The sequence below is a fragment of the Pan troglodytes genome, chromosome 14, assembly GCF_028858775.2.
Source record: "Pan troglodytes isolate AG18354 chromosome 14, NHGRI_mPanTro3-v2.0_pri, whole genome shotgun sequence".
NCBI lineage: Eukaryota > Metazoa > Chordata > Mammalia > Primates > Hominidae > Pan > Pan troglodytes.
Genome location: NC_072412.2, coordinates 64,971,936 through 64,996,785, shown reverse-complemented (window position 1 = coordinate 64,996,785; position 24,850 = coordinate 64,971,936).

Below are 24,850 nucleotides of genomic sequence, written 5' to 3'. Positions count from 1 at the left end.
GCTACCCAGTTTACGCTATTTTGTTTTAACAGCCTGAACTAAGACACTGCCTAATAGACATCTCAAATTTAACAGATTCAAAACTAAACTCTTGATCTTCTACCCTAAACATGCTCCAACTGCAATTTTCCCAGTATCTGTAAATGCCAACTTCTTTCTTACAGTTGTTCAAGTCCCAAAATTTGGAGTCACCTTGAGTTTCACACTGGTATCCAATTTTGAAATGCTGTTGACTCTACCTATAAAATATGTCTGGAATCATATCACTGTCATCACTTTCATCATTAAGCCTTTGGTCCAAGCCATCCTCATCCCTTGTTTTTTCTTTTTAGATTTTTAAGAAATGGAGATGAAATTCACATAACTTAAAATTGATCATTCTACATTGAATAATTCAGTGCCATTTAGTATATTTACAATGTTGTGTAACCACCATCTTCCAAAATATTTTCATCATTCCCAGATAAAGCCCATACTCATTAAGCAGTTACTCCTCAACCCTCTTCCCTACAACCCATGGAAACTACTAATCTGCTTTCTGTCTCTAAGAATTTACCTATTCTGCATATTTTGAATAAATGGAATCATACAATATTTGACCTTTTGTGTCTGCCCTTTTTCACTTAGCATAATATTTTTGAGGTTTATTATTCCATTCCTTTATATGACTGAATAATATTTCATTGTATGTAAATACAATGCAATTTATCTATTCATCTCTTGATGGACTCTTTTTCTTTTTAGCATTCAAACATTTTTTATTGTGACCTACACTAAAATATTCATTTTACACAGCAACTCCATATACATAGACATAAAAAAAATAAAAATAAAAATAACTAAAGGTTTCACAAACTATTCTTAGCATTATTATGTGCCGTGCAGTGATTCTTTCCTAGTCTATTCTATCCTGTCCCATTCTGTTCTGTTCTCTCTCAAAGCTGGTCAAAATTCACTAAATTGATTTCACAAGCCAGAATTTTGTCTTTCCCTGCTGCTTGGGAGAGTTCCTGAAACTGATCTTCAAAGTCAATCCATTCCTTAGTTGTATCCATTTTGCACTTTATTCCATCTATTTGTTCTACATCTTTTTTTTTTTTTTTGAGAAAGGGTCTTGCTGTATTGCCCAGGCTGGAGTTCAGTGGTATGATCATGGCTCACTGCAACCTCTGCCTCCCAAGCTCAACTGATTATCCCACCTCAGCCTCCCAAGTAGCTGGGACTACAAGTGTGTGTCAATAAGCCTGGCCAATTTTTGTATTTTTCTGTAGAGACAGGGTTTTGCCATGTTGCTCAGGCTGGTCTCAAACTCCTGGAATCCAAGCAACCCACCCACCTCAGCCTCCCCAAATGCTGGGATTACAGGCATGAGCCACCACACCCGGCCCCATCTATTACTTTCTTCATGCTTAATGTTTCCACTAGAATTTTTAAAAAGTACATTATTTCTTTTCCTTGTTTAATGCCTTGGTTGACTCTTGCATGCATTTTGTAATAGATGTCCAACTGGTCCCCCTGTGCCTACCTTTGACATCTATCTTACAGTTCTTTCTCAATACAGTAAGAAAAAAAAAAAAGCTTTTATAACATGTCAATTAATGTCACTCCTCTGCTCAAATCCTTCCATATCACTATGTCACTTGGGCTAAAACCCAGAATCCTTATAATTATGGCCTTACAAAGTCTTTAACCCTCCCACCCACAGCTGCCATGTTCCTTGTTGCATCCTATTTTCTGCTTCACAGCATCTTCTCTCCTTCACATGCTCCATCACAGTCATAATGGTGGCCCAGGTCCTGAACGAACCAGGCATACTGTGGCTTCAGGGTCTTTGCGTTGGCTTTCCCTCAGATATCCCATGGTTTACCCCTTTATCTCCTTCAAGTTTTTGTTCAAATGCCTTCCCCCACCTTATCCCTGTCCTCTAATCCAGATCTCTCCTAACGAACTCTGTATTTTTCCATGGCAACATAGCATGTGCCACCTTTTTTTTTTTTTTTTTTTTGAGATGGAGTCTCGCCCTGTCTCCCAGGCTAGAGTGCAATGGCACGATCTCAGCTCACTGCAACCTCTGCCTCCTGGGTTCAAATGATTCTCCTGCCTCAGCCTCCCAAGCTGGGATTACAGGCACCTGCCACCATGCCCAGCTATTTTTTGTATTTTTAGTAGAGATGGGGTTTCAACATGATGGCCAGGCTGGTCTCGAACTCCTGACCTCGTGATCCACCCGCCTCAGCCTCCCAAAGTGCTGGGGTTACAGGTGTGAGCCACTGCGCCTGGCCCTTTTAATATACTATATGATTTATTTGTTTAGAAGCAGACACATTCTCCTAGAAGAAGATCCTGAGATAAAATTTGAGCCAGTAGTTTATTTGGGAATTTACTCCAAGCAAAACAGGCAGGGGAGTAGGGTAGCAAGTCAGGGGGAGGTAGATTATTAAGCAGAATATCTCTGTGGACAACCAAGGCTCAGTAGCTTTCCACCAAAAGGTGAGGAATATGGGGTATGGATCTACCAGACCCCCTTCTGTCCTTGGTTGAGAGCTGCTTTCAGGACTTCCACAGTCATTTCTGCCTTGCCTTGAGTGTGGGCGGAGTGTGCTTCTTGTGCTTGGGCAGAGAGTTGCAGTTGTTCACAGTTAACAGTCTTCAACTAGTGAGTGTAGAGGAAATGTAAACAGGGCACTCACTGGTATCATCAGCTATACTTGATAATAATGTTTACTGTATTTATCTCCTGACTAGAAAGCAAGGTCTACAAATGTAGAGACTTTTTCTGTTTTGCTCATGAATGTCTCCACAGTTTCCAAAATAGTACTTGGCACCTAGTACTACTCAATAAATATTTGCTGAATGAATAAATGATCATCTTAAATATTCTACATTTGTTCTACATTTGCTTGGCTTGAACAATGTTTCCTTTGGGAGGTACAATTTTGTTCCTCAAACACTTTTGAGGGTAGCTTGCTCACGTGATGCTTTTGGTTGCCTTCTCAGTTGGCTGAAGTTATTAATAATCAGAGTTTCTGGTCAAGAAGCAACTGGTTCTTTGTGATGTGGATAGGACAAATTGATCCTGTGCATTGTATCTGACAAGGATTTCATAACTTAAAGTCAAAATTAATCATAGAGTCCAAAAGTCAGATTGCTCCATAATCTTCTCCCAGGCTATACTTAATTATTGGATTTTTGCATTTCTGTGGCTCATAAAATATGCAGAATATTTTTTCCTTTTAATGTTAGAGACCCTGAACTTAACTAAATTGTGTGTTTTTATTATGTAGTTTAAAAAGCTTTTAAAATCTCAACTCTTAAGAATGAAAAATTAATACCTGGATGAATTCTGGACATCTCACATAGCTTCCAAGGTTATCCCACTAAAAGAAACATTTTATCAAATAAAACATTATTTGAAAGCTTGGTGAACTAAACAAATAAATTCTGATATTCTCTTGGAAGGAATGTGAGGTTTGGTACTCTACTTTCTTGAAACTCCCCTATAACTGAAGAAGTCCTGGGGGAGAAAGGAAGTCCATAGGAATGGAAGACTGGCAGAGGCCCTTCCAATTCCAACTCTCAGGATTTCTGTGCAAGAATCTGCTGCCTTCTTTTGGTCTGTTCTTAGGCTTTCTAATGCTCTTTAGCATTTTATTACAGTATAACTGTAACCTTAGGAGTCATCATTCGGCCTGGCGCAGTGGCTCACGCCTGTAACCCCAACACTTTGGGAGGCCTAGGTGGGCGGATCATGAGGTCAAGCGATTGAGACCATCCTGGCCAACATGGTGAAACACCATGTCTACTCAAAATATAAAAAATTAGCTAGGTTCTTTGGAGTGTGCCTATAAATCCAGCTACTTGAAAGGCTGAGGCAGGAGAATCGCTTGAACCAGGGAGTCGGAGGTTGTAGTGAGCCAAGATCACGCTACTGCACTCCAGCCTGGTGACAGAGCAAGACTCCGTCTCAAAAAACAAAAAACAAAAAACAGTCATCATTCTTTTTGGGTGCTTGCTACGTGCAAGACCATAGTAATTTGATTTGTCTTCTAACTTTTATAGTCATCCTGGCATCATACGTTAAGTTATTCCCATTAAACAAGCAGAAATAGGTGCAGGAGTGTTAAGTTTCCAATTTATACAGCTAGTAAGTAGCAGAACCAATATTTGAGCCAAGACTGTTTGTTCTAAATCTTCCTGGGTTTGAGTAATGCTTTATCATTAGTGGATATTCAATAAAGAACAGTTAAGAGCCAGCATTTAATGTAAACAATGTTACTGGTTTTGTTTTTGTTTTGAGGAAGCTCAGGATCTAGGATCCAGAAAAAAAAACATTTTATTTTGTGTGTGTGTGTGTGTGTGTGTGTAACTTTTAAGTTCAGAGGTACATGTGCAGGGTGCATAGGTTTGTTACATAGGTAAACGGTGTCATGGGGGTTTTCTATACAGCCTATTTCATCAGCCAGGTATGAAGCCCAGTATCCATTATTTGTTTTCCTAATCCTCTCCCTCCTCCCACCCACTGCCCTCCTGTAGGCCCCAGTGTGTGTTGTTTCCCTCTATGTGTCCATGTGTTCTCATCATTTATCTCCCACTTATAAGTGAGAACACACAGTATTTGGTTTTCTGTTCCTGCATTAGTTTACTAAGGATGATGGCCTCCAGCTCTGTCCGTGTTCCTGCAAAAGACATGATCTCATTTTCTCATTTTTTTTAATGGCTGAATAGTATTCCATGATGTGTGTGTACCACATTTTCTTTATCCAGTCTATCCCTTTCTGCTCAAGGAATTCTCTCATTAAAACTGTTATGTTGGAGATAAAAACTTTTGTCTAATACAATTTTTACATCTCATAAAAATACTGGTGAATTTATTAACACTAGATAAAAATAATAAAGTGTTTCTTTATCCACTTTATTTATTTATTTATTTATTTATTTATTTATTTATATTTTTTGAGACAGAGTCTCGCTCTGTCACCAGGCTGGAGTGCAGTGGTGCAATCTCAGATCGCTGCAACCTCTGACTGCCTGGTTCAAGCAATGCTCCTGCCTCAGCCTCCTGAGTACCTGGGATTACAGGCATGCGCCAACACATCCAGCTAATTTTTGTGTTTTTAGTAGAGACGGTGTTTCACCATGTTGGCCAGGGTGGTCTCGATATCCTGACCTTGTGATCCACCCTCCTTGGCCTCCCAAAGTGCTGGGATTACAGGCCTGAGTCACCGCACCAGGCCACTTTATATATTTTTATGATCTAGTATTAAGTTAACAAATTCACCAGTATTACATGTGAGAGATAAAAATTGTATTGGACAAAAGTTTTCATCTCCAACATAGCAGTTTTAATGAGATAATTCCTTGAGCAGAAAGGGCGTGACCATTTATCTATGCAGTTTTATCCACAAGGGACAGATAAATGAACCCATTATGAAGGAACATCATGTTGTTGCGAAGGTCATTAAAGGTCCCTAGATAGTGGGGAGGAACAGAATAATGGGCAGGTGGGGAAAGATCGCCAGTAGCACTTATGCTATTGTGAACATGTTCAAAGTGGTAACAGAGATGAGAATTGAAGGACCGAGTCCTATATCAACTCTAAGATCATGGGTTTGTCATTTGTACCCATTATTTTGGCCAGAAATAAAATATGCTTTCAATGATACCAGCTCAGGTGAGGGGAAAAATATTAATAAGAGAAACAGAATACCAAGGCATTGGAATACCTGGAAGCTATAAGGGCAAGAGAAAATTATGATAGTTATAATCCTTCTATTTTTATAAGAAGCAATATGAATGCAATATCTGTTTGTCAACTAGACTTTCTTTCTTATATTATGAATGCATCTTTGAATAATGTCTCTAAATTGAGTGTGCTTATACCGTAGTGATACGATTTAGGTAACTGTCATAATCCTGAACATGTTTTGGTGCTTCTCAATTCCCATTTCTAACTGCTGCTTCTTTCTCTGGGACTCAAGAGATGCAAAATTTGAGGATGTGATTTTTGTAGCCAGTTGCCCCTATTAATGAGATTAATCTATATTAGATAGAAATTAAATATTAAATTAATCTATATTAGACAACTTAAATATTCTCTTTGAAGTCCCCTAGTGTGATGTTTCCAAAGCAATGTTATGATTTATGTAAATCATATGCTATAAGAGTTTGAATAACTTAATACTCTACATTCAGAAAAAGTTTCGCAAAATCATCACAGCATAATGAAAATCTGAACTATTTAGAATTTTAGAAAGTCACCAGAAAGAATGTTCCTTACTCTTTCACAATATGTTTTCTAATATTAGTGCCATGCCTTAAGAAATAAAGCTTTCCTTACTCCTATTCTAATTTTCTCCTTTTGCCCCATAAGGCTATTTCTTTACTCATCAACTGCCATTATCTACTGATACATGCTTTAGCTATCATCCTAGCCCATGCTATTTAGTTCCATCAGACTCTGTGGTATATTCCTTGGGAACTGAAAGGCAGGACAGCCTATGAAAGCCCTGCAACTAGACCGCTAGAGTTCAAAATCCTGATTGTGGGAACTTATGGGCAAAACTGCTTACCAATTCTAGATCTCAGTTTCTCATGGAGTTAGTATATAGCTCTTAAGATGGTTTAAGTACTAAATGAGAGTTTATAGGTGAAAAATACAGGACATTGCCTGGTATACAGTAAGTTCTTGATACAATTAGCAAATATTTTTCCTATCTTTTTATTCTAAGATAATTTATTTTTGTTAAAGTAGAGATTCTTTGACTCCTGGAGTCTATAATTTCAAGCTCAATTTCCCCAGATTTTTGTTTGTTTGTTTTTCCGTTTTGCTCTTTTAGTGATCTGACTGGGTATCCTATTGTATAGATCGGAAAATAGCTATAAATATTTGAAGGTTTCTTTAGCCACGTACTCATTAATCCACTTTTGAAAGATCGAGTATACTTATTCTTTTAAGTATATCCAGCAACTGATATCCCAGACATACCATTGATTGTCTATATGCTAGAGATTGTTCTTTATCTTTAATGTAAATCATGATAGGAAACAACTGGAATCCATGTATTGTTGGTCCTGTTACTGCCTAATGAAGGCAACTGCTTCTTTTGAGAACTTGTTCCCTTTATGCATCTTTATTTCCTCCCTTACTTGGCTTTGCTTTTAGGCTGAACGTCAACTGACTTCTCTTGATCTCTGAAAGCAAGTCTGATTTTCTAAGACTTGTGGTTGATAGTTTCTTTTGTCTATCTAGCTATCTTCTATCGACATTTATTTATTTATTTTTCTTTGTGCTTGTTTTTTTGTTCTCCTGTAAACTCTGTGTAACTTTCTGTGTAATGATTGTGGCCCAAAGTGCTGCACTTTTCCAATTTTGGCCTAACGAATAGGGTTCAGAAATGCTGCTGCTGAAAAATTACCTTGCTTGTTTTACATGATATGTCTATTAATGCAATCCGATATAGCATTTGCCTTTTGGTGACAGTGTTACACTGCTGAATCATATTCAATTTTTCATCCATTATTTCTTCCCTGGTGAATCACAGTACATTTGTCTTTATTAGCCCTCACAGTATTGATTTCCGCCCTTTCCTTCTTCTATTGATATCATACCACATTTTAATCATATCTTCCAAATTGGATTCTTGTGTCTTAACATAAAAATTGTCCAAGTGGGAAAAAAGTTGTAATCAATTTCAGCAAGCTGCATTCTGTTTCGTTATGTCATAAAGTACTGGGTATACAGGATCTTGGGGAACAGTGGGAAGCACTCAATCAATGATTGACATTAATTTTCTTTTGCCTTGAAGAGGGCTTTGTAGATATATTAATAAATTACCAGTGGCAATTGGCTTAGGTGAATTTACCATGGAGAACAAAATGAAGATTTTATGCTTACAAAACTCTATAGAATGGGCAGAATTGGACTTATCATCAACCAACATTTATTGAATGTTTACTATATTTAAGGCGTCATTTTAGAAGTGATTTTGAATAGAAACGTTTTCTTTTTGTGAAAATGTAAACACATATCCTCAGATTATATAAGTATAATAGGGGTTATTTTGATATTTATTTTCAGCCAGTTAAATATTACAACTATGCAACATTTATAGAATGCCACACTTTTTTCAAAATATAAGCACAATAATGTTATATTTCATACCTCAAACTATTTTCCTTTAGTTGGTATATTTTAGAAAATAATTCCTTTCCCAGTTCTTATGAAATAATTGACTATTTGTAACTTGGCCACTAGAAACTTTCAAAACTTAGTCTTGTATGAAACAACTTCATTTTAAAAAATTAACAGAACATGAAATAACTGAGTAGGCTCCAAATTACCAGCTAGAAGTTTACATCTCAATAGAAACAAAACATTAGAAAGTTTCATGACAGAACTGCTACAAAGAATGATTAATTGGATCAGATTTCTTTGACATATGACTTTGCTTTCCTTATGGCTTCATTTATTTGTAGCCTCTAAAGGGGTGTTTCAGTCATAGTAGCTATAGGCAATTCATTATTTCTTTTAAGAAAAAAATCAAAATGACAACCCTTTATTTTTAAACGATCAACTGCATCGTCCTTGCTATTTTTAATGATAGCTATTTGTTGAAAGTGACTGTAAAAGCTGGCATAACCTAAAAAGAATATTGGTTGTATCTCTTCCAGCTATGAAGATTTTTCAAATAGAAAAAGCCTAATTTAATTTGGTTCTCTATTTTTTATATTTAAATTCACAACAGAACTCTGCAATAGTCTCAGGCGGGCTCAATCGAGGTGCACTAGTTTGATGCATCATTGTAAAATTCTGACACCATCTCACAGGGCTGCTGCGGTGACAGTGTTCACAGACAGAAAACATGAAGGCGAAAGTCTCTGCCTGTTTCTTTTGAGTGTAATTTACAGTGCAACTTAAACTCTGGACCTGTTTAATGGTCCTAACAGCGGAGTTTCTAGGCCAACGACTAAATCAGCTGCAGTGCTCTGCATTCACAGACAAGCCTTATGATTTACAAAATTTCATAAGCTGAGCCCTCATGACATTTCCCCCCAAGATTCTGCTTTTATAATCGCTGTCACAAAGGTTGTCAAAGGAGCATATACCCATTGGCATAATGAAACCTTACTGTCTTTTTTTTTTTTTTTTTTGCACAAAAGCATATAAATATACTCCTACTATTGTTAATTCATTAACAGTGAATAAATTCTAGAGCATTCTTCTTGCCAGATCTGATAATACATTAGTGACTTTTTTGCATTGCTTTATGGAAGTGATATTTCTTGGGTAGTATTTTTGTGAGTGTCTGCCAAATAGAGTACAGACAAAGGTCAGATGACTTAACAGTTTCTCATCTGTACCCTGATGCTTTGTCAAGGTTTGCCATATGTCAGAATTCCTTGTCACAACGTGAAAGTTTATCTTTTATACTGAGGGAACATACAGTGTCTGGTTTGGGTTTCTTTGTCTTCATTTGCTTTGAAAGGTACAACTATTTAGCAGCTTTGCCGAAGAGGCTATCATTCTATCAGCCTGGGTTGTGCTGCTTTGTTATATCAGATGGCTCTTTGAGGCCAAATTTGGTTTTCGAATAGGAAAACAAAAGTACTTGGATGATTCTGTTTCATTAAAATAGGCACTACTCTAGCCATGCTTTGGTGGCCTCTGGTACCTTGGCTTGCCCATTGCATCATGTTGCTAAGTGAGAAGCCCGCAAAAATCACAGCCTAATCTACCTGGAATACCTGGCTTGGTTAATAGTCGTTTGGTAGCTGACATATCTAGTGGTACCATTTGCTATTAAATAAAATTATAATATTCATCAAACAGGAATTAGAAGTTACCCTGAGGCTACTCTTTTGAAGGCATGTTATTTCTGTTGAGATTGTATACAAAAAATAATGGATCTTCCATTGTTTTAGGCATATTCTCCCTTCCTTTTAAAGACACATTTCCTGAAACCAAAATAGGCACATACTCCAAATCTTCAAATCAAATTGTCTTCTGTGTCCTGTTTCCTGTCTCCCATTGTTCTTGTCTCTTTTATTTCTCCCAAAGTCTTGTTTTCCCCTATTACACAACTCAAGTTCATGCAGATTAGTTCTGCAGCTTTTTTCCCCCCATTCAGCTCAATCCTGGGGGAATAGTATCCTTATTAAAAATGTACACATTTTGCTGTGTTTGAGAAGATTGGCTTAAATATAATGATAAACGTGAGAAAAATAGATACATTCTATTATGATAACCTGACTGCTCTATTTTCTTTTCACTACGGGGAGTTTTCATGGGTGCATGGCAAAACAAATTGCAATCACCTGGGTATTTTCAACTCTGGTTCTGTCATTCTGAATGATAAATGTATTTATTCTTTAGCTGAGAATTAATATATATGTACATCTCTCTATATATACATATATATCTTTCCATATGCATAGGCAGATGATAAGCAACAACTAAGGAGAACAAGTTGAAAATATTTTTTTATAAGATCAATGAAAACATGTTTTATGTTCACATTGAAACGTTTAAGGCCTGGGGTAAGACAGCTTTTAAGGTCAACCAGAAAGGAAGATTTTCTTGTTGTAAGCATCTATCAACAGTCCTTGGAGGAGCAGTCAGCACTAGCATAATTTAATATGCCTTCTCCGTGAAAAGAATGCCTCTTTGACATCATGCCACAACTTGTACTTCAACTGAAGATTTTCAGGTGGTCTATGTTTTGCTGCATTGATTTCCTTTTATCATTTTAGTCAGTTTCAAATCCCTTTTTTTCTTATGTGTTCTAGAAACAAGGAAAATAAAGACTCATACAAAATATGTATTCCTCTGGCATTCTCTTTCCACACTGAAAACAAGCAATAGTTGCTGCCCTGCAGATGGTTAAGCAGCCCCATTCTAGGATCTGCTGAAGCTGCAGGTTGATTGTGGCTAGACTGTGGCATGGTTCCTTGGAAATTCAGGCTTGACAAGCAGAGCTGACAAAGGACAAATTGTATAGTGTCTTTTACCAGCAGGGGCCGCTGCAGAGCAATAATAGTTGGGATGCTTCTTTAGTTTGTTCTTTGGAAACAGAACATATAAGAATGTTAATTCTGTTGAGGCAAGAGATTTGGGGGAAGGGAAAATAACAGGAGGTGATGAATACAGTTGAAATCAGTCAGACAAATAAAGTAAACTTTTAAAAAGTTTTGCCAGAACCATATGTCGAAATAATGCAGATTTTTTACCTGCATTTTACGTGTTGCTTCTGCACATGTGTATGTAAAGCAACATATAAAATTACTGGAAAAAGAAGAATGAAGCAATATCAGAGGAGTTCAGGATTTGTACATGGCAAATCTAACTTTTTTTTAAAAACTTCGAAAATCATAAACATTTTTGGAAATATGACTAGAACTATAACAGTGAAGACTGCAGAAAAATGACTCCCTGTTCACCCTCACCACTCTTCACCCAAGACAAACCACATACCTTGAATATATTGCAGTAAACTTTTTTCCTGGGAAGGTCTCTCTTCAGAAAAATAAATCAAACATTTGTATACTTTTCACATTGTTTTTAAAGACAGTTTTCTGTGGATTGCGGTGTTTTAAAGATATATGGAGGTTGCACAGATGGATAACACAGTTATATGTTTACCAAAGAAAGTTATCTGGAATATATGGACTTATGCTGGTATGTAATTTTGGAGGGGGAAAATTAAGCTAGGTTTTCTTAAGAGTGAGGTTATCCTTCTGTGTTTGGAATATTGAGAGTTGTGAATATAAAGATATTGCCCTGAAATATCTTTTTCCCCAAAATTTCAAAGCTGAGTGAAGGTACAGGAAAGAAAACACCAGGATGCTGTCTATTGACCATATATCATATAATGTTGGGGAACAGTTGGTCCCCTAATTTAATTCTGTATGTAATCCAGAATAGCCTTATTTATTTAAATAGATCTGGCCTTTTCAGCAATTGCAGTAAATTCTCATTTGAGTAATTAAAAAGTAAAGGGAAAGTGTACAGATAATTAAGAAGCTGGAGCACCTGTTGGCAGAATCCCATGGGAAAATACTGGCTGTAATAGAAATGTATTTGCTCTATCCAGCAGTTCAGGAATATCAGCTAAAATGTCATGCTAAATGAAAGAAAGGAAATGGAAGAAACTGTTGAGTTTAGCTTTATATAAATACAGCAAACACTTATGTATGCATTGGATTTTCTGATACCTAATTTAAACTAGTATTGATCAGAATTCTTTTAAAATTAATCTGGTACCTTGAAAGTGGTCCAGAAAGTTTTTATGAAATGATATGTTATCATTCCTTCCAGGTATGAACAGGGATTAGCTGAAAAACCAGCTGAAAGCTAATGCATGAGTAAATCAGGTTATAAAATTGATACTATCTCTGAAAGTCTTCAAAGATTCAGGTCATTTCGACGAAAACTTATTTAGCATCTACTAAGTGCCAAATGCTATGTTAGGAATTAGCAATCATTAGAAGAATAAGACAATGTTGCTATCCTAATGGAACTTAGAGACTGTGGAAAGGATCTCAGTGTATTTCAAAACAGTGAGAAGAGTGCTATGAAAGAAATATTCCCATAGAGCCACAGAAGTTCAGGGGTGTGTGTGTGTGTGTGTGTGTGTGTATGTGTGTGTGTTGAATACTTAGACTGGGAGTGAAGACAGGCTTTTCAGTGGAGATGGTGCTTGCATTGATTTTTAAGGATTAATAGCCATTAACTAAGGAAATATAACTTGAAATTATCCTAAAGGGATTATCTTAGGTGTTCTACCACCTCGATTTTTAAAAACCATTTCATATATGAAATTCTATCTTATTTTTCAGAACCTTTGAATTAAATCTCTCTAAGGACAGCCTGACACTTCAAAGAATAGGATTTAATCATTCAACAAATGTGGTTAAGAAATTCTTCTGTTAGCTTATTTTAATAAGAGGGATATCCATTTATTCATTGATAAGCAAGTAGTAAGCTTCTACTATGTTCTGCTACTGTTCTCAGCACTGGGGTTAGAGCTATGGATAAAAGACTTTCCCTGCCTTCATCAATCTTATCTCACATTATATAGGCTTAAATCAAATTTATGAACAACAGCTTTTCTAGCTTATAAAACACTTTTGCATGCATAGTGTTATTTAATTTACAATCCTTTGAGATGGTGACAGCATCTGCCTTGCTCCCTTTCTTTGAGGCAGCATGACTCACCTGCACATCCACAGAGCATTAAATATGAGGCCTAGAATCCCAAGACCACCTCTTCTCCAGCTTGACCCAAGCATGATCCTGAACTTTGATATTTTGAACTTTAAACCTAATCTTGTCTATGGCCTCTTGGTCAAACTTAATAGGTCAAATTCAATAAAATATTTGTGGTTTCCTGGGCCAAGCCTTGTTTAGTATTAAGAATATGACTTCAGGGGGCTTCCAGGATAGTCATGGAGTAAAACAGTTATATAAGCTTAAATAAATGCATAATTAGACACTGTGATAAAATGGTAAAGGAAAGGCACATTGTGCTATGAGGAGATATAATGGGGAGGGGGTTAGAGGTGAAGGAGGGGCAGGTTATGAAGGCTTGTTTATGTGAGTATTTAGGAAAAGTGTGTTTGATTCAACTAAGGAAAGTTGTGCGTGTGTGTAAGAAATATGGAAGCGATAGATAGATAGATGATAGATAGATTGATTGATTCCAGGAAGAGGAAAGAATGCAAGCAAAAACAAAGTGAGAGAATGTGTGAGATGAGGGCCAGGTTGGAGAGACAAACGGGCTGGATCATGCAGGGCCTTGTAAGATCCTAAGACCCATGAGAAGTGCTAAAAAGCTTAAAGTGAGAGGGTGACAAGATCAGATTTGAAATATAATACTGGTTGTACTGTAGAAAACCAATTGGAGGCCAGGTGCGGTGGGTCACACCTATAATCCCAGCACTTTAGGAGGCTGTGGGGGGCAGGTCACCTGAGGTCAGGAGTTTTGAGACCAGCCAGGCCACCATGGCAAAACCCTATCTCTACTAAAATTACAAAAATTAGCAGGACATGGTGGCACATACCTGTAATCCCAGCTACTCAGGTGGCTGAGGCACAAGAGTCGCTTGAACCTGGAAGGTGAAGGTTGCAGTGAGCCAAGATCATCCCACTGCCCACTGCATGCCTGCAAGAGTAGATGTAGAGAGACCAATTAGGGATTGATTACAGCAGTGTGAGGGAAAGACGATAGTAGTTTGGAGTGGAATGGTGACTGCAAGGACAAAAAGAAATGGAAAAACATCAGAGATATTCAGGAGGTAAAATCTTATGGCTTATAAATGAACTGGATATGGAAGTATAAGGATTACTTATACATTTCTGGATTGTACAAGTTATATTAACTCAAAGAAGGAACAATATAAGAAAATCAGGTTTAAGGTGAGAGAAGATCTTGAGTTCATTTTGGAGCATGAACAGCTTGAAAAATGTTTATACTAATAGGGATTTTAAAATAGAAAGTTCAGTTTGTAGAACTAGAGACCAGAAGAGAGGACTGGAGTGAGTATAGACACTGGGGGTTATTAATTTACAGATGGGCATGGAAGCTAGTCATGGGAGAGAGCATAGACTGAGAAAAGGGTTGGGAAATGATGCTACCAATAGCTAAATATTAACAGCCAAGTAGAACAGGATAGGTCAGGAAAGAAGATTAAGAAGGAATAAACCAAACAAAATAACACAGGAGAATGTGGGTCCTGTACTTGAGCTGGGTAGAGTTTCTAAATTTCTAGACTGAGGAAGTGACCATTGTTAGGAGTGATTCCTAAGAATTCAAGTGGGGCGAAAGCTGAAAATGCCAATTGAATGTGCTCAAGGTGGAGTGACCACAATTGAACTAAGAACCACTTCAGTAGGGTGATGGACTGGGAGTGAGTTGGAGAAGCTTAGAATTAAAGAGGCTGATGGCAACATAGGGACAATAAGCCTGAACCTCTTTACTCAGAAATCGAGCTCAGACCTGGGGTAGGGGTTAAAACAAAAAGAAAGCCTTGGGCATTCTTTTTTTGTTTTGCTTTGTTTTCTTGACACGGAGTCTCACTCTGTCGCCCAGGCTGGAGTGCAGTGGCCTGATCTCTGCTCACTGCAAGCTCCGCCTTCCGGGTTCACGCCATTCTAGCCATTCTCCTGCCTCAGCCTCCGGAGTAGCTGGGACTACAGGCGCCCGCCATCATGCCCAGCTAATTTTTTTTTGTATTTTCAGTAGAGACGGGATTTCACCGTGTTAGCCAGGATGGTCTCGATCTCCTGACCTCGTGATCCGCCCGCCTCGGCCTCCCAAAGTGCTGGGATTACAGGCGTGAGCCACCACGAAGCCTTGGGCATTCTTAAGGATGAAAAGAATCCGGTTGAGAGGGAGAAGATGAAGATATAGGAAAGAGAGTGGGTAATCAACAATTTGTTGGAAGAAAAAGAAAGATTCTTAGAAAGGCAGTAAGGATGGAATTCAAAGTGCACATACAAGGTGCACATACAAGGATTGACCTAATATGGAAGAAAGGATCTTTCTGAATTATAAGAGAAGGGAAGCAGGGGAAGAGGGTGAGTGGGATGCAGGCAGTGGAAAGTTATGGACTTCCCATGTGGCACCTTCTTTTTTTTTCTGTGAAATGGAAATGGAGGCCATTAGCTAATATTGAGATGGTGGTTGGCGCTGGTATACGGTCTCTTAAGTTATTTTATTTCATTTTATTTACTTTTGAGACAGAGTCTCACTCTGTAGCCCAGGCTGGAGTGCAGTGGCACCATCTTGGCTCACTGCAACCTCCACCTCCTGGGTTCAAGCGATTCTCCTGCCTCAGCCTCCCAAGTAGCTGGGATTACAGGCATGCACCACCATGTCTGGCTAATTTTTGTATTCTTAGTAGAGATGGGGTTTCACCATGTTGGCCAGGCTGGTCTTGAATCCCTGACCTTGGGTGATCCACCCATCTCGGCCTCCCAAACTGCTAAGATTACAGACGTGAGCCACTGTGCCTGGCCTCTAAGTTATTTTAAACTTAGTTTTCCCATATGGAGTTTGACTTGGTTTGTCCTTCATGCTCTAGACATTGTGTGCTGCTTTCCCCTGTCCAAATGTGGCCTTGGAAGTTGGGATGGGCTTGGGATGGCCAAATGGCCAGGAGACCCAGAAATATCTGAATTCTACTCCAGCCCAAAGTCAACTTCCTCAATGAGGGGTATATGCAAGTAAGGAGTAATGGAAAGGCAAAACAGTGGCACTGTATTGCTAAGTTGACTTGGCACCCAGACCTCATCAGGAAACATTCTGGTAGGCTGGATTGCAGCACATGATCCAGAGGTCTAAAGCCCTGCCCTGGCCAATCATCCCACCCCCATCATCAAAACAAAAGTAAACTTGAATTTTGGCTGACCTAATTTAAAGAAGAGAGGGACATATGATACTGCACATGTGTCCTCAGTGCCTTGGACAAGCTGGCCTCAAGGCCAGCATGGGGTAAAAGTGCTGGCTTAGCTATTACAGCATAAAGAGCTCAAGCTCTTCTGTTCCGAGACAGCCTCTGTGCCAGCGGCAGCATCCAGAAGGTAGAGAGCCCTAATCAGCTGTGCTGGATAGACTGCACAGGTGAAACCGATCTTTTATACCTGGCATACATACCTGGACTTTTTCCTGCAAATGCAGTGCACTTCCCTGACTCACACGGATAAAAACAGTCCACAAATCTTCAGTTTTATGGATATTTCTGGGTTTGAGGTAAATTTTTTCATAGTTAAAGTAAGTTATTAAACTGCTTTCCCACCTAGAGTTAGCCAAATAGCCCAATGACAGTAGCAATTAAAACATTCTCCGTTGACCTTGCTAATCCAGGTGCTACCATTTTTTTCTTCCCTTTCTTTCAGTATTAAACTTCTTCGAGCCCTACATGTGCTGCCTTCCTTTTCTCATTGGCTAAGTCAATCCCATCATCTGCCTTCTACCCCAGATAATACTCAGAATTCACCAGTAATTTTCCCATGATAAAATCCATGGTTTTTTGTTGTTTGTCTGTTGTTGTTGTTGTTGTTTTAGTACATCTTTGATAGTTGTAGAATTGGAATTCATTCATCTGGCCTCTGTGGCACTGCATTTTTCTGGTACAGCTTCTGTCTAAATACTACTCAGTCATGTCTACTTGTTCCTTGACCTCTTCCCATTCTACCTCCATGGATATTCATTAAAATTTTGCCTTTAACCCCTGTATTTCTTTTCTTCCTGGAAGACCTTGCATGACTCCAACTATCATCTCCATGCAGACAATTTCAAAATTTATTCCTTTAGTTCTGATATTTCTTTCTAGATCTGGTCTCATCTCTCTAGCTAAATTATTCCTTGAGCCTACTGAATGCCCTGCCATTATCTCAAATTCAGTAAATCTAATGCTGAATTAATAATCTCTTGGACTTAGCTTCTTTTTCAGTAGACTGACTAGACAATCACCTATATTGCAGCAGAAGTTTCCTAACTGTGCTGATCATCAGAATAATTTTGGTGTGGGATGGTGAACTGGGTAGTCTGAACAGCTCTTCAGGTGATTCCAATGATTAGCCAAGTTGAAAGCACTGGTCTGAAGACAGGATTATCATAGTAATTGATCTAAGGTCTCTTGTAGTCTAGGATATTGTAAGTCAATTTTGTACAATCTCTTCCCCTAAATTGGCACTGATATTTAATAGCAATGTGATCCTGGGCAAGCTATTTTGTTTCCTTGAGCCTCAGTTCTCTCATTTGTAAAATGAATATGAAAATATCTGTTGCAATGAGTGAGATTAGATGTGTGAAATACACTGTTTAGTGACATATACATAGCAGGAGCTTTCTAATTCCCTTGCCTGCACCTCTGTTCTTTCTGGTCCATTCTCCACATCACTAACAAATTGATTTTCTGTGTCACATTTCTTTCGTCACTCTTGCTTATAACCTCAGTGGTTTCTCTGACTTTCCGCAATGATATTCAGACCCCTGCTCCAGAGCAAATACATCTCATCAAGAGTAATTTGTGGTGTTTAAATGCCTTTAATTTCTGATTTAGCATTCATATAATTTGAAGTCTCAAACAGGTTGCTTTCTAAAAGTATGGATGTCAATGGTTTTGAAATTTAGATCACATCCCCTCATTGAACACTATTTTAAAAATTGTTATCTTTCATGCTACTCCACAAAAATGCATTTGGCCTTGTATAGCAGAAAACTATTCACTTATAATGAAAATATTTAAAAACAGTGGAAATAATAGAAAACAATTACACTGTACAAGTATATGAAATACTTTATCTGCATACATTTCTGGGAACAGGCCACTGGGCAATTCAGCTAGGTCCACCTTGGCTCTGAGACATATCCCCGCTAAGCTGTAAAGGATTGATTTTAGATCAGCCTTTGTGCTGAAAGCAGAAAAAAAGGAGAGAGAGCATGGAAATTTGGATGCCTGGATGGAGTCAGATGTAGTAGCAAAAATAACTTTAAATGTTTTACTAGCATGATTTTACTGTGTTGGCCTCCTGCAATCCATGCAGGTCATTTACTTTTTATGTTGTCAGGTGCATTTTCACTCTGCTTTTTCTAGTTCCCATTAATGATCAGGGTTGAAGAGTGCAGCAGGTCCTCAAATAACATCTTTTTGCTCAATGTTGTTTCTTTTTTATCGTTGATAAGAAAAAAAATGATTCTGGGCTGAGGCCACTCTCTGTGTGGAGTTTGCATTTTCTCCCCATGTCTTTATGGGTTTTCTCTGGGTGCTCTAGTTTCCTTCCACATCTGAAAGATGTGCATGTCAAGTGAATTGGCATGTCTACACTGTCCCTGCATGAGCGAATTTGGGTGTTTGTGAGAGTGTGCCGTGCGATGGGATGGGGCCCTATTCAGGTCTGGTCCTTCCTGGTGCCCTGACCTGCTGACATAGGCTCCGGCCACCCCAGACCCTGAACTAGAAAAGTTGGGTAAATAATTACCTTACTTGTTTTTATTCATCTTTCTTAAATGTATGTATGACTCACATTTACTTCAATGTTTGATGTTGGAAGTGTTTTGGTCTTTAAAATTTCATTGATGTTTTTGTGACCAGAAATACATCATGGAAACTTAACTCTCGTTTATATCAATTAGCCTATGGTAAAATTGGTTTAGTTTTATACTTCATTTTGTTTACAGTCACACTTTCCAAAAACTTATCCACGATGTTAAGTGAGGACATACTGTATTGTTATTAGCTGTTTGGGGTATAAAGAGTAAAAAAGTGGCTGGGCGCAGTGGCTCATGCCTGTAATCCCAGCACCTCGGGAGGCTGAGGCCGGCAGACCACCTGAGGTCAGGAGTTCGAGACCAGCCTGGACTATATGGTGAAACCCCATCTCTACTAAAAATACAAAAGTTAGTCAGGTGTGGTGGCAGGCACCTGTAATCCCAGCTACTTGGAGGCTGAGGCAGGAGAATCGCTTGAACCTGGGAGAAGGAGGTTGCAGTGAGCCACGATCGTGCCACTGTACTCTAGTCTGGGTGATAGAGCAAGACTTCATCTCAAAAAAAAAAAAGAGTAAAAAAGCTTTTCCTAGAACACTCTATGTATACCTGAGCTCCCTCTCAGACAGGCACCAAGACCTTAAAGAGGAAGGGATGGTTGGCAGCTATTTTTAAACATTCTTATTCTACACGTACATTCTTATTTTTAGTTGCTATATATTGTTCCAAGGTATGGATCTTCCATAATTTATTTTAAAACACTCTTATTGATGAGCATTGTTTTTTTTTCGTTATTGCCAATGATGCTACAATGAACATTCATATGTATGATGTACCTATGGATGCATATGAGTATTTAAAAAAATTATTCCTGGAAGTAGTGAAGGGAGACTCTGTTCTAGGCATGGGTCTTCTCACAAAGACAGGAACACTACTAATGGTCCCCAGAGTAGCTTTAAAGAAAAGATGAAAGTAGTCAAGAAAGAAATTTGAGGCGATGATTTCCTTTTTCCTATAATTATTACATACTTCTGCAAGAATTTCATAATTTCAAAGTAGAAATTTATGCTGAATTTTTAAATTAAAAATTAGCAATTTAGGAAGCTAACCATACTCTTGGGGAGAAAGATGTGAAGCTGGCCCTTGCTGACTCCGATATGGTTTGACTATATCCCCACTCAAATCTCATCTTGAATTGTAGTTCCCATAATCCCCATGTGTTGTGGGAGGGACTAGGTGGAGACAATTGAATCATGGGGGTGGTTTCCCCGATCCTGTTCTCATGATAGTAAGTTCTCACGAGATCTGATGGTTTTAAAAGGGACTTCCCCCTTCACTCAGCTCTCATTCTTCTTTTCCCTGCCACCATATGAAGAAGGATGTGTTTGCTTCCTCTTCTGCCATAATTTTAAGTTTCCTGAGGTCTCCCCAGCCAAGCAGAACCGTAAGTCACTTAAACCTCTTTCCTTTATAAATTAGCCAGCCTCACATATTTCTTTATTAGCAGCACGAGAACAGACTAATACAGAAAATTAATACTGTGGAGAGCAGGGTGCTGCTATACAGATACCCAAAAATGTGGAAGCGACTTTGGAACTGGGTAACAGGCAGAGACTGGAACAGTTTGGAGGGCTCAGAAGAAAACAGGAAAATGTGGGAAAGTCTGGACCTTGCTAGAGACTTGGAGGGCTCAGAAGTTAGGAAGATGTGGAAAAGTTTGGAACTTCCTAGACACTTGTTGAATGGCTTTGACCAAAATGCTGATAGTGATATGGACAGTGAAGTCCAGGCTGAGGTGGTTTTAGATGAAGATGAAGAAACCGTTGGGAATTGGAGTAAAGGTCATTCTTGCTATGCAAAGAGACTGGCAGCATTTTGCCCCTTCCCTAGAGATCTTTAGAAATTTAAACTTGAGAGAGATGATTTAGGGTATCTGGAGAAAGAAATTTCTAAGTGTCAAAGCATTCAAGAGGAAGCAGAATATAAAAGTCTGGAAAATTTGCAGCCTGACTATAATGTGATAGAAAACAAAACCCCATTTTCTGGGGAGAAATTCAAGCTGGCTTCAGAAACTTGCATAAGTAATGAGGAGCTGAATGTTTATCACCAAGACAATGTGGAAAATGTTTCCAGGGCATACCAGAGAACTTCACAGCAGCCCCTCCCATCACAGACCCAGAGGCCTAGGAGGGAAAAATGATTTTGTGGGCTGGGCCCCGGGATCTCCTGCTCTATGCGACCTCAGGACATGTTGTCCTGCGTGCCAGCTGCTTCAGCTCCAGCAGTGGCTAAAAGGGGCCAAGGTACAGCTCAGGCCATGGCTTCAGAGGGTGTAATCCCCAAGCCCTGGCAGCTTTCACATGGTGGTGGGCCTGTGGGTGCACAAAAGTCAAGAACTGAGGTCTGAGAACCTCTGCCTAGATTTCAGATAATGTATGGAAATGCCTGGATGTGCAAGCAGAAGTTTGCTGCAGGAGCGGAACTCTCATGGAGAACCTCTGCTAGGGCAGTGCAGAAGGGAAATGTGGAGTCAAATCCCCCACCTAAAGTCCCCACTGGGGCATTGCCTAGTGGAGCTGTGAGAAGAGGGCTACCATTCTCCAGACCCTAGAATAGTAGATCCACTGACAGCTTGCACCATGTGCCTGGAAAAGCAGACACTCAACACCAGCCTGTGAAAGGAGCCAGAAGCGGGGCTGTACCTTGCAAAACCACAGGGGCAGAACTGCCCAAGGCCACGGGAGCACACCTTTTGGATCAGCATGCCCTGGATGTGAGACATGGAGTCAGAGGAGATCATTTTGGAACTTTAAGGTTTAATAACTGCCCTATTGCATTTTGGACTTGCATGGGGCTTGTAAACCCTTTGTTTTTCCATTCTATCTAGGAAATAACTAACTTGTTTGATTTTACAGGCTCATTGGCGGAAGAGATTTGCCTTGTCTCAGATGAGACTTTGGACTTGGACTTTTGAGTTAATGCTGGAATGGGTTAAGACTTTGAGGGACTGTTGGAAGGGCATGATTATGTTTTGAATTGTGAGGACATGAGATTTGGGAGGGGCCAGGTGTGGAATGATATGAGCTGGCTGTGTCCCCACCCAAATCTCATCCTGAATTGTAGTTCCCATAATCCCCACATGTCATGGAAGGGACCAGGTGGAGATAATTGAATCATGGGGGGGTTCCCCCATCTTGTTCTGATGATAGTGAGTTACTTCTCCGAGATCTGATGGTTTTATAAGGGGCTTCCCCCTTCGCTTGGCTCTCATTCTTCTTCTCCCTGCTGTCATGTGAAGAAGGACATATTTGCTTCCCTTTCTGCCATGATTATAAGTTTTCTGAGGCCTCCCCAGCCATAGCTGTGCTATGAGTCAATTAAACCTCTTTCCTTTTTAAATTACCCAGTCTTGGGTATGTCTATTAGCAGAGTGAGAGCGGACTAATACTGACTTCTAGGTGTTTAGGATGGCCTTTCTCTGAACCAACCACACAGCACAGAGATAGAAGTTTTAAGTTCCCTTTCTCAGCATGAAAGCCACACGCTTATAATGAAAATATTATAGGCCTTAATAGGCCCATGCACACACAAACATTCTCCTATGTTAACCACAAATTTATTTCTCCCCCAAAAATGCTAACCTTCAGATTAGCATTATAAAGAGGTGATGAATGGGAACTCAGTGCTCTCCATGCAGCTCATTCTTTGAAAGGCTCCTTCTTTGCTACTGTCTCCTCTCAGGTCTTCTTGCCCCTCTGCTTCATCCTCCCTCTCACTTGCAGACCTGGATGAGACCTGGCTTGTTTCTGTAAAATTTTATTTCAGAACTTATAAAGAAAGCTGGCTAAGAAACTTGACCTGCCACTTAGGCATTGGGCTGACCTGAGGAAGGGATGTAATTTCCCAGAGCCTCAATTTCCCTACTTATGAAGTGGTGATGCAGAATTTCCCATCTACGCCATTACCGAAGGAACCAGTTGATATACTGCTTGAGATAATAGTGATGTCTGTTTATTACCTGAAGCTCCTGCTGTGGCTCCTGTGCATGCTAGGTGAAGATGGAAACGTGTTTGATGATTTCTTATCAGTATGTGTGTTAGTCGATGCCAAATTACTTTCCTTTCTGGTATAATACACGCTGCTGAAGGAGGAGGAAAGGAATCGGAAGGAGATAGCAGAGACTGAAGATTTCTCCTAACTTCCTGAGGTCTGCTTTGATCTCTTTCCTCTGTCAAGGGTTCTTTTTTTCACTTTTATCTTGTAGGCAAGGCAAATAGATACTATTTATAAGATATTTGAGTTTCTCCAGCACTTACAATATATTTTTTTCACCTCCTTTCCACCACAAAGGCCATAGTGATGGTCAAAGTGGCTTGCACAGAAGGAAACTATTAGTGGGAGAGAGCTCCTGTCCACTAGCCCAGTCATCCCCAACTTTTTTGGCACCAGAGACTGGATTTGTGGATGGCAATTTTTCTGTGGACGGAGGATGGGGGTGGATAGTTTTGGGATGAAACTGTTCCACTTCAGATAATAAGGCATTAGTTATATTCTCATAAGGAATGCACAACCTAGATCCCTCGCATGCATGTGCAGTTCACAATAGGGTTCACACTACTATGAGAATCTAATGCCGCCGATGATCTGACAGGAGGCGGAGTTCAGGTGGTGATGCTCACTCACCCACTGCTCACCTTCTGCTGTGTGGCCAGGTCCTTGGCCTGTTAGGAACTGGACCACACAGCAGAACCCCTGCACTAGGGCATCCTTGGTAGACAGGTCTCCACTAGGGGACCTAATAAGACAGATTCTTTCCAAATGAGGCTCTTTCCTGCATTGGGGATGCCTGCACTAGCTCATTTGGAAAGAGCCTGTCTTATTAGAACATTGTTCTTTCAGGGGGACTGCTTATTTGGTTTGGCCTGTTCACTGTAAACATCAAATTTTTCTTCCTAAGGTGAAAATGTTTTCAGGACTTTTTTTCCTGAGAGATGTTTATACATGTTCTTTGAAAAAAAATGGAGAAATGAGAGTAAAGTATAAGAAATTTATAGAAATCATGCATAAGATTACCACATGAAGATTCTTTAATGAAAATTATTTCACTTTATGAGGGTACTATAACATTTCTCACTAGACTCTTATAAGTTGTTTAGAGTTTTTTCCCAAAAAAAGTAATGCACAATGCAGTGATGTATATCCTTATATGCCTCATTTTTTCCTATATGTCCACATATTTTTAAAATAAATTCTTACATGTGTAATTTCTCAATGAAGGTATGTACTTATGAAATACTTTCAACACATATTTTTGACATGCTTTTCATAAAGGCAAATACCAGATCACAAAAGATCTTACAAGTCACTTAAAGGCACTTTAGGTTTAATGTGAGAACAATGGTGAACCAGTGAATTATTTAAAGCGGAAATGTGATGTGGTCAGACATTAATTTAGATAGCTGCATTGGTCAAGGTTCAGTAGTGGACAACGGAACTCTCTGGCCAGTTTTAGCAGAATGGGATTTCTTACCAGGTATTAAGCAGCTTACAGACTTGTTGGAAGGGCTGGAGAAGCTGGCTTTAGGCTGATTTTCAAAAAACAATAATCACGCAAGTCACACTGCTATGCTGACTGGCCAAGGAACTGCTGTGTCTGTGGCCACCACCTCCTACTCAAGAACTACACTGGTCATGCGGGAAAGCTGCTGAATCAGGATCAGCTGCAGCTACCATGGCCTAGGCTTGGCAACTAGAAACTTAGGGACCAGCTGGACCTCAGAGTAATGTTTCCCAATCCTGGCTGCATGTCAGAATCACCTGGAGTGTTTTACAAAAGTACTGGTACTTGGTCAGCACCCCCA